The sequence below is a fragment of the Aegilops tauschii genome, chromosome 3 (genome assembly GCF_002575655.3).
Source record: "Aegilops tauschii subsp. strangulata cultivar AL8/78 chromosome 3, Aet v6.0, whole genome shotgun sequence".
Lineage (NCBI taxonomy): Eukaryota > Viridiplantae > Streptophyta > Magnoliopsida > Poales > Poaceae > Aegilops > Aegilops tauschii.
This window is the reverse complement of record NC_053037.3, coordinates 212,113,002-212,122,374: the sequence shown is the minus strand read 5'-3', so window position 1 is coordinate 212,122,374 and position 9,373 is coordinate 212,113,002.

The following is a 9,373-nucleotide window of genomic DNA, read 5'->3' as shown; positions in this document are numbered from 1 at the left end:
GTAGCTCGTTCTGATGTAAGTCTTGTTGGGTACATTTGTACTCACGTTTGCTTAATTTATGTTTTTGCAGAGAGACTTCAGTCTCGCTACTAGTTCCGCGTGGACTTCGACGTTTAGCTTGTTACGTCATCTACGATCTTGTGCCCTCGGCAGGGTCTTGTAGTTAGTAAGGCTTCTCAGCCTTTTCCATTTGTAGTTGTCTGTACTCAGACAAGATAAGCTTCCGCATGTGCTATTGCTTGTATGACTTGAATGCTGGGTCATGAGACCCATGTTTGTAATATCTGACTCCTTGGAGTCTTATGAATAAATACTTTGAGTCGTAGAGTTTTGTTGTGATGCCATGTTGTATTTACACATATCGAGCATATTGTGTCTATGATTGAAATGCTTGGTATGTGTGGGATCCGACAACCTAGTTGTCTATCCTTGGTAGCCTCTCTTATGGGGAAATGTAGTCTAGTGCTTCCACTGAGCCATGGCAGTCTGCTTCAACTGAGCCCTGTTAGCCCAGTTGCTACTGCTCCGGAACACTTAGACTGGCCGGCATGTGTCCTTCTTCGATCCTGTGTCTGTCCCTTCGGGGAAATGTCACGCGGTGTCCTTCAGAGTCCTGTTAGCCTGCTACAGCCCGGATTCCCGGAGTCCTGCTAGCCCAGTTGCTACAGCCCGAATTCACTCGCTGATGACCGACACGTTCGTTGCTGGGTCATGTATGCCTGTCCTTGTAAGTTAGTGCCACTTTGGGTTCACGACTAGTCATGTCAGCCCGGGTTCTCTATCATATGCATACTAGCAACACTATCATATACGTGAGCCAAAAGGCGCAAACGGTCCCGGGCCAGGTAAGGTGGCACCCGTGGGAATACCGTGCGTGAGGCCGCAAAGTGATATGATGTGTTACATGCTAGATCGATGTGACTTAGAATCGGGGTCCTGACACTATTCCATTCATGATAACATGTTTTCAAATTCAAGTATTGTCATTCTACTCTATCGCAATGCCATCTGCTTAGTTTGGATATCATGCTTCTGAATATCGTTATTCATCAGTATGTACTTCATATGTCTACCATACCATGTTCTTTTTTTACATTGAAGTGATGTTCTAGTGTTTTTCTGTATGTATTCCGCTAGCATATAGTTTTACATTCAAGTAGTGTTTTTTTACACTGTTGTCCTGTTGTATCCCTAGCTCTTACATCATACTCCCTCCGTCTGGATTACATGTTGCAGAAATGGATAAAACTGGATGTATCTAGAACTGAAATACGCCTAGACCCATCCATTTATTTCCGGATGGAGGGAATACATGTCAATATGCCATGCCTTTCTGTTCTTCAGTACTTATTCCATCTCTGAGGTAGCATGTTTTATAATTGAAGCACCATTCTTCTATATAAGGCATGCAAGGGTGTAACACCCCGGATGTAACTTTCCATATTTGTAACTCCAACTCTTGCCATTTTCGGCTATGTGTTATGATATTCCCTCCATGGTTGGGTTTTGTCTTTGTTTTTGCTTTTTGTTCATGTCATGCATTTCATATCATGTCATCAGGTGCATCTCATTTGCATACGTGTTCGTCTCATGCATCCGAGCATTTTCCCCGTTGTCCGTTTTGCAATCCGACACTCCCACGTGCACTGGCGCGCCCCTCTTGTCTCCTTTCGTGTGCGGGTGTTAAACGTTCTCGGAATGGACTGAGGTTTGCCAAGTGGCCCTGGTATACCACCGGTAGACCACCTGTCAAGTTCCGTTCCATTTGGAGGTCGTTTGATACTCCAACGGTTAACCGGGTAACCGCAATGTCCTTTTGTGTGTTGCAGCAAAAACCCCTCCCAACAGCCCAAAACCCCTCTTAGTATCTTCCATGCTCTAGGTCATTCGATCATGATCGTGTGGGCAAAAACTGTGCTCCATTTGCAGTCTCCTACCTCCCTCTACCTATAAAAACACCTCCCCCTCCGAAAATCTTCGCAGATCAAACCCTAGCAAAACACCCCACCGCCACCGGACGCGTCCGCCGCCACCGGACGCGTCCGCCGCCACCGGACGCACCCGCCGCCGCGCCCGGCCTCTCCCAGCCTGCCACGTGGCAGCGCCACCGCTCGCCGACCGCGGCCCGCCGAGCCCCGGGGGCGGCCCCCGCGGCCCGAGCCATCGCCGCTCGCCTCCACCGCGCGCTGCGGCCTCCTCCCGCGGCGCCCGCCGCTCCGCCGTCGCCTCCTCCGGCCCGCGCCGCCGCTGGCGAGCCGCGCCCGCATCCCCGCGGCGCCCCGTAGCCCGTGCCCGCGCCTTGCTCCGGCCGTCCCCGTCGCCTGTCGCCGCCGTCTCCCTCTCCCTCCTCTCCACACCGGCGTCCTCCTCCCGTCGCAGCTCTGGCAAGCCGCCTCTTCTCCGGCGAGCCCGAGCCGGCCCGAACCCTAGATCCAAACCGAAGGTTGACTTCTCCTCTCCTCTCGAATTTCTCCAAGTCCCGTGTTTTTCATATTCTGTTGCATACTTCATCGCGTCATAACTCTCTACATACTGCTCGTGTAATACATCGAAATGTTCGCCTCTAGATGCTCTTCATTTGGTTCCATTATGTCATGTTCATTTGAGTCCATCTTGATGCCCAAATCTCTGGTGCAAGAGTGCTATATGCTGTTAACTGCTGTTACTTATCAGAACATGAGGATTTGTTATTTTTGTTGCATTTGATGTGTGCATCTTATGGGCATGAGCTCAACATGTGTTTTGATGTATACCATGCCATCTTTACACATGTGTATGCCATGTATTTTTGTGATCTATGTGGTGACTAGCACAAGCATGCAAACTAGGCTTCATGATGTTTCTGATTTCGGGGACTTAATAATTTTGCCAAGTCTGTGACTGCTGTTATTTTGTTGCTATGTATCCATGTGGCTACAGAGAGATCCATGCTCCTTTTGGTGATATTCAGTAAGGATGTTTGGTAGATATAGTTGTGATCTATCCATCCATGCCCTTTTTTGCAATTATGGAGTGCCCTAGCATGTCTTAATCTTGCTCTACTTTTGCTATAAAATATTCCTGGCAGATTGTTTACATGATATTCAATTTTGCCAAGGTTGTTGTAGTTGTTTCATACATGATATGTACTTGATCTTTCCATGGATAGATTCATAAACATGCCATCTTGCTGTAGGTATGCGTGTTTTGTCATTCATTGCCTTGTGGTGAGTGCATCAAGCTCAGCAAGATGCCTTCATAATACTGTTTCTGCCATGCTCTGTTTTCTGCTGTCTGAAACCTGTTAACGGAACTTGCTAGGTTTACATGGTTGCCATCATATCTTCTGGTCCTTTTTGGCTTATGGTCAGTAAGGGACTTTTGTTCTATGCATTTAGTAGATTCATGCCATGCCTTCTTTTGCCATGTTAAGTTCCTGTAGCATGTTGGTTGCTTGCTCTGAACATTGCTACCTGATGCTGTTTCAGCCATGTCCAGTAATTTCACCAAGTCTGTGAACCTGATATCTTTTGCACTTTTTCCATGCTTGTTTGAACCTGTTATGTTGTGATCTAGCCGTAGCTCAGTGTTCATCTTTTGTCAATCATCTCCTTTAGATTACTTCCATATGCTTTGTTGCTATGTTGGAGTGCTGTAGCATAGTTACTTGTTGCATTTTAAGTGCTATCTTGTTGTTCATCACAGATTCGTGTCATTCTTGTTTTGCTTGCCATTTGCAAACCGTGCATCCGTTTCCGGTGATCTTTATATCGATTTGGACCGAAATCATCTTATCTTTCCAGTGGCATGCTTGGTTTTCCAAGTTACTGCCTTGTTCAACATTTTTCTTCCGGAGCACGCATATGCATCGCATACCACATCTCGCATATCTTACATGTTTTGCATCATGTTGCTTGTGCATTTCCCGTGATTGATTGTGGTTCCGTTGCTTGTGTTCTTGTTTTGGGTAGAGCCGGGAGACGAGTTCGTGAACGAGGAACCTGTTGAGTATGCTTACGAGGATCAAGCTTTCGACAACTCTGAGAACCTTGCAGGCAAGATGACCATACCCTGGAAATCACTTCTATCTTTGCTTTGCTAGCTGTTCGTTCTATTGCCATGCTGCGCTACCTACCACTTGCTATATCATGCCTCCCATATTGCCATGTCAAGCCTCTAACCATCCTTTCCTAGCAAACCATTGTATGGCTAAGTACCGCTTTCGCTCAGCCCTTCTTATAGCGTTGCTAGTTGCAGGTGAAGTTGAAGTTGGTTCCATGTTGGAACATGGATATTTTGGAATATCACAATATCTCTTATTTAATTAATGCATCTATATATATTTGGTAAAGGGTGGAAGGCTCGGCCTTATGCCTGGTGTTTTGTTCCACTCTTGCCTCCCTAGTTTCCGTCATACCGGTATTATGTTCCTTGAGTTTGCGTTCCTTATGCGGTTGGGTGATTTATGGGACCCCCTTGACAGTTCGCCTTGAATAAAACTCCTACAGCAAGGCCCAACCTTGGTTTTACCATTTGTCACCTAAGCCTTTTCCCTTGGGTTTTCGCGAGCCCGAGGGTCATCTTTATTTTAACCCCCGGGCCAGTGCTCCTCCGAGTGTTGGTCCAAACTAGAGCACCGTGCAGGACCGTCCCTTGGCAACTTGGGTTACGTTGGTACCTGTACGCTTAGCTTATCTGGTGTGCCCTGAGAACGAGATATGTGCAGCTCCTATCGGGATTTGTCGGCACAGCGGGTGGTCTTGCTGGTCTTGTTTTACCATTGTCGAAATGTCTTGTAAACAAGGATTCCGAGACTGATCGGGTCTTCCTGGGAGAAGGTTTATCCTTCGTTGCCCGTGAGAGCTTATGATGGGCTAAGTTGGGACACCCCTGCAGGGTATTATCTTTCGAAAGCCGTGCCCACTGTTATGAGGCAGATGGGAATTTGTTAATGTCCGGTTGTAGAGAACTTGTCACTTGACCCAACTAAAATACATCAACCGTGTGAGAAGCCATGATAGTTTCTTCTCGGCGGAGTCCGAGAAGTGAACACGGTTTGTGTTATGCATGAACGTAAGTAGTTTCAGGATCACTTCTTATCATTACTAGCTTCCCGACCGTTGCGTTGCTTCTCTTCTCGCTCTCACTTGCGTATGTTAGCCACCATATATGCTTAGTGCCTGCTGCAACTCCACCTCATTACACCATCCTTTCCTATAAGCTTAAATAGTCTTGATCTCGCGGGTGTGAGATTGCTGAGTCCTCGTGACTCACAGATTCTACCAAAACAGTTGCAGGTGCCGACGATGCCAGTGCAGATGACGCAACCGAGCTCAAGTGGGAGTTCGATGAGGAACGTGGTCGTTACTATGTGTCTTTTCCTGATGATCAGTAGTGGAGCCCAGTTGGGATGATCGGGGATCTAGCATTTGGGGTTATCTTATTTTCATTTGGATTTGACCGTAGTCGGTCTATGTGTGGATTTTGGATGATGTATGAATTATATTTATGTATTGTGTGAAGTAGCGATTGTAAGCCAACTCTCGTTATTCCATTCTTGTTCATTACATGGGATTGTGTGAAGATGACCCTTCTTGCGACAAAACCACTATGCGGTTATGCCTCTAAGTCGTGCCTCGACACGTGGGAGATATAGCTGCATCGTGGGTGTTACAAAGGGGAAGACGGCTATGTTAGAATCTGAAGGGTTACAAACCAGGTCTTTGCAAAAGACCCAAACGCCAGGAGATAATAAACCAACTCCAGTTTTCATAGATACTGCTCCAGCACAGAGAAACCCAACTCCCACTGATAATAAGCAGATACCAGTGGCCAAAGAACTAGTCCGCTCCAGTCCAGCAAAAATATGTCAACTCCATTCTAAGAAGCGTGTGCATATCCTCGCATCATGAAATTTTATAGCATTCTGATCATATTTTCTACATGTTTCTTACCCAACTCTCTTTTAGAAAATAAGTTTAAAGGATAGAAGACTTTCTGTACTGGGATCGTATTCGAGGAAAGTATCTTGCGGGAATTCTCTGTGCTCCAATGCTGATGTAAGTACCTGTTGTATATCACTATATTTTTACATCAGCATGTATTTTGTTAATCGGTGTGTATCCAACCTTTATCTTATCTAAATTAAGTTGTAGCAAAATGTTAAAGGTGACAATGTTGATTTTTGTAAGGAAAACTGTCTGGTAGTTTTGCATACTGAGCTGCATGAGTGTACTATCTCATATCATGCACATTATTGAATTGTAGTGCTGCTCTGGTTGCCCATTCATTCATTGTGTCAATATTGCTTTCGTATTACCTTACCTTGCTGATGATAGATGTGCCATATTGTGTTAATTTGGTGTAGGCTGGTGTGGTACTCTGGTTGCCCAAACGTTCATTGTGTCAATGTTGCTTTCCTATTATCTGACCTGGCCAATGGTAGCAATGCTAGTGTGTTAATTTGGTGCAGGGTGCTGAAGATAAGAAGACAAACTCTGAAAATAGCAAGGCAACCCCATTGTTTCTTTCCAATAAATCTAGGCCAGGTAATATGGCAATAACTCTTGATTAATCTGTTCGGTTCCCCTCCTAATTTATGTTATGATGGAGTGGTCGAGATACTCTCCACTATCAATAATACAAGCCTGCCAAAATTGCCATCTGAATCTGTTCAGTTTCCTCTGTCTCGAATGCAACGGAAAAAATGTATATTTGTGAACCAATTAATGGCTTAAGCAATGATGGAAATGGTGGGGGAAGCAAAGGTGCATATTCGTGCGCAACAACATCTGATCAATGTTTTCAGAGACATTGTAGCAAAGCAGCAAGAACTTGCCCACATGCGTATGGGCGTCATCCGCGCTGAGGTTGCAGATTGTAATGTTGTAGATCGTTAGGTTTTGTTCATTTATTTGCACTGGCATCAATCTTTGATTGCCGAGTGGATGTAATTTCCTGTAATATATGCTGGATGTGCAACGTTTTTCCCTGTATGCCGTACCTTTGCTTGATCGGTTTTGGTCCTGTGCATAATTGCTTGTCATAATGGGCTCAAATTATCTAATTGGGCCTAAAGACATGTATGAACTTTAGTGGACCCATTAAGTTAATGGGTTCATTAAGTTAATGGGTCGTTACCAGGCCAAAAGTTAATGTCGGCCCTCTTACCTCCCGGGTCGTTAACAGGCCGACATCGAAGCGGGCAACAGGTGGGCCCATTTGATTTCACGTACCGTTAACAGGCCGATACTAAGGTCGGGCTACATATGGCCCAACTATACTGTGGGCCTTTAGCAGGCCGAAAGAGAGAGCGGGCTCGTACTGGACCATGAAGAGCATGGACCGCTAAGAGGCCGAAAGTCAGGTCATACTATAAATGGCCCAACAGTGTTGTGGGCCTTTAGAAAGCCGAAAGAGAAACCGGGCTGGTATTGGACCATGAAGAGCATGGGCTGTTAAAAGGCCAAAACTCAGGTCTGACTTCAAATGGCCCAACTCACTTATGGGCGGTCAATAGGATGAAAGACACACCGGGCCGGAAATTGGCCCAACACTTAAATGGGTCGCTAAAAGGCCGAAAGATGTACATCCAGAACCCATCCCTTGAATGGGTCGTTAACAGGACGAAACCACATCGGACCGATATTGAGCCCAAATATATAGCGGGCTATTAACGGGCTCGAACTGACGATGGGCTTCAATGGTGTAAAATCGTTAACGGGCCATTGACGGCCCGAATTTGCACATTTTGTATGGGTCGTGGACTTAAATGGACCTGACACAAGTAGGCCTTATATGGCCCAGCCTGCTAATTCTTACTGGGCCGGCCTTTTTCACCGGAATGGGCCACTGTTGGGCTGTGCCACGTGTCAATATTTCATAGGCGCCTCCTGTCCAATGAGTGGATGACATCTGTCACAATGGTGAGCCGACACGTGGTTCCTCCGTCCAATGAGAATTTTACACGTGGAAAATCCCCATTGGTCCGGGCTGTTAACGGGTTATTGGATCCAAACCGGAACCCGATAGCTTAACGGCGACCCGTTACATGTGGCCATGTCGGTCACCCTTGACGAAAGCACTTCTATGACGCGTGATTTATCGTCATGGAAGTGGACACTTTCGTGATGATAATTTTGGTAATGTCATGGAACACTTCTACGACAGCACGGGTATGAATATCTTGATTCTGTCATAAAATCGTCATGGATGTACATGCATGACAGAAAACGTGACCTACTGTGACAAACACGTATCATCATGGAAGTGTATTTTTTTGTAGTGATGGCGATTGCATTTCATACAATAAAGCGACAACCATAAGGCTCCTGCCAGTTGTTGATAACTTTTACAAAACATGATCATCTCATACAATAACATATATCACATCATGTCTTGACCATATCACATCACAACATGCCCTACAAAAACATGTTAGACGTCCTCTACTTTGTTGTTGCAAGTTTTACGTGGCTGCTACGGGCTTCTAGTAAGAACCGTTCTTACCTACGCATCAAAACCGCAACGATGTTTTGTCAAGTTTGTCGTTTTAACCTTCAATAAGGACCCGCCATAGTCAAATTCGATTCAACTAAAGTTGGAGAAACAGACAGCCGCCAGCCAAATTTATGCAAAACAAGTTGCATGTCTGTCGGTGGAACCGGTCTCATGAAGGTGGTCACGTAAGGTTGGTCCGGGCCGCTTCATCGAACAATACCGCCGAATCAAAATAAGACACTGGTGGTAAGCAGTATGATGATCACCGCCCACAACTCTTTGTGTTCTACTCGTGCATATCATCTACGCATAGACCTGGCTCTGATGCCACTGATGGGGAACGTAGCATGCAATTTCAAAAATTCCTACGCTCACGCAAGATCTATCTAGGAGATGCATAGCAACAAGAGGGGGAGAGTGTGTCCATGTACCCTCGTAGACCCAAAGCAGAAGCGTTTGACAACGCGGTTGATGTAGTCCCTCGAACGTACAGCACCTCCGAGTTCTGCACACGTTCAGCTCGATGACGTCCCTCGAACTCTTGATCCAGCAAAGTGTCTAGGGAGAGTTTCGTCAGCACGACGGCGTGGTGACGGTGATGGTGAAGTGATCCGCGCAAGGCTTCGCCTAAGCACTACGACAATATGACCGGAGGAGTAAACTGTGGAGGGGGGCACCGCACACGGCTAAGAACAATTGATGTGTCCTAGAGGTGACCCCTGCCCCCGTATATAAAGGAGGGAGAGGGAAGGAGGCCGTCCTAGGGGCACGCCAAGTGGGAGGTGTCCCACTTGGGCTCCTAGTCCAATTCGCCCCCGGGACCCCTTCCTTTTATCGGAGGGGAAAAGGGGGAAGGAGAAGGAAAGGGGGGCCGCGCCCCCTCCCCTAGTCCAAT